Below are 1,485 nucleotides of genomic sequence, written 5' to 3'. Positions count from 1 at the left end.
CTGCCTTCAGAGCCCTTGTCTCTTTTCTTCAAATACATAGGTTTCATTCCACAGTTCTGAATGGACTCCTGTCCAGTGAGGTCCTAGCTAGGCCCTCAGCACCGCACCCTGGAATCTTTGAATCACTTTGAAGCAAGACTAGGAGCAGAAGAGGGTCTAGCAGTGTCCGGAAGCCCAGCGCAGGAATAGGCACAAGTATAGAGGCATGTAAAATAAGGAAGCATACACCAGCTGCAACTGAGGCCCTCCTCCACTTAGGATCCTTAGGAGAGACACAAAACACGGACAGGGATGAAGAAGTTGGCCGCATCCCACTGTCCACTTCTCCAACAAGGACACCTCAAACTCAATTCCCTATCATACAAGCCCGAGTTGGCTCCACGGGAGGCTAGACAGCTGCCAACTGCCAGCCTGCACATTGGATTTCCGAAGTGCCCAACTGTCCTTCCCTAAGTCAGTCCACTCACCCTATCCTGCAAGTTTCTGCCCGGCATGACCCCACCATAACCAGCGCCGACGACGGACCACCGGTTCAAGATGAGAGGAAATAACACGAAAAGGCTACAGCAGCGCAGGACAGGGCCCGGTGTCCATTCCCCACCCACTGGTGGCGCTTTCTCTGGAACCAGTCTCCACCTCGAGGTTCTCTCATTCCAGAAGCCGGGAGCCCAGCTGGTTTCTGGAGCTCGCATCTCCGCGTACAGCCTCTGTGGCTCGCTGTCCTGGCTCAGCACTGCCCACTCGGTACTCACCTGGCCTCGGTGCCCAGGAAAAGGAAGGTGAGCCTGCGAGAGGCGTGAAGCCCAAGCCGAACCGACTCTGTCCGTGCCTGGTGCACTTTCAGGACCGCAGAGGTCCAGCTAGTTGTGACGCTGAGTCTAGAGGGAGAAGAGGGAAAACCGAGACCAAGGGAGAGCGCGGTGCGACCTGGCAGCCGCAGGAGGCGAAGCCCCAGAGGTGAGCAGCCGCGCGGTACCGAGCCGGGAAGCCACGCCGCCTCGCTCTTGCTGCAGACCAGACTCGGGGGATCCTGGCCCGCAGGCAGCGGCGCAGCGCAGGGAGGAGTGCGGGGCTGAATCTCTGCTCGGAACCCGAGCGCCTCCCGGAGCCCGCAAGCCCCTGCCCGCCCCAGTGCGATGCGGGCGGAAATTGAGCTTGTGTGGAACGTGGGGACCGACCGGGCTCCGCGTCTCCCGCGCTGCGGTGAGAGCGGGGCCCACGCAGCCGGGACCGGAGGGGGTGCGGTCCCAGTGCCACCCCCGCGCCACTCCCCACGTGGCGGCCGCGCCCCCGGGGCGTGAATGTGTACGCGGGCGGTGGGGGGGTCATGAATGAAGCCCCGGCGGCCAATCAGCACTGCCGGCGCGCGGGACCCCGGGAGCGAGACCCAATAGCGAGCTCTGGGTTGCAGGCCCCGGCGGCGGGCGGGCACGGGGGGCGGAGGCCGGGACCGAGAGGCGGGAGGCGGCTCCGCGGGCAGCCAAT

Source organism: Grammomys surdaster, unplaced genomic scaffold (assembly GCF_004785775.1).
Source record: "Grammomys surdaster isolate TR1022 unplaced genomic scaffold, NIH_TR_1.0 125863, whole genome shotgun sequence".
NCBI lineage: Eukaryota > Metazoa > Chordata > Mammalia > Rodentia > Muridae > Grammomys > Grammomys surdaster.
Note: the sequence above shows the minus strand (reverse complement) of the source record.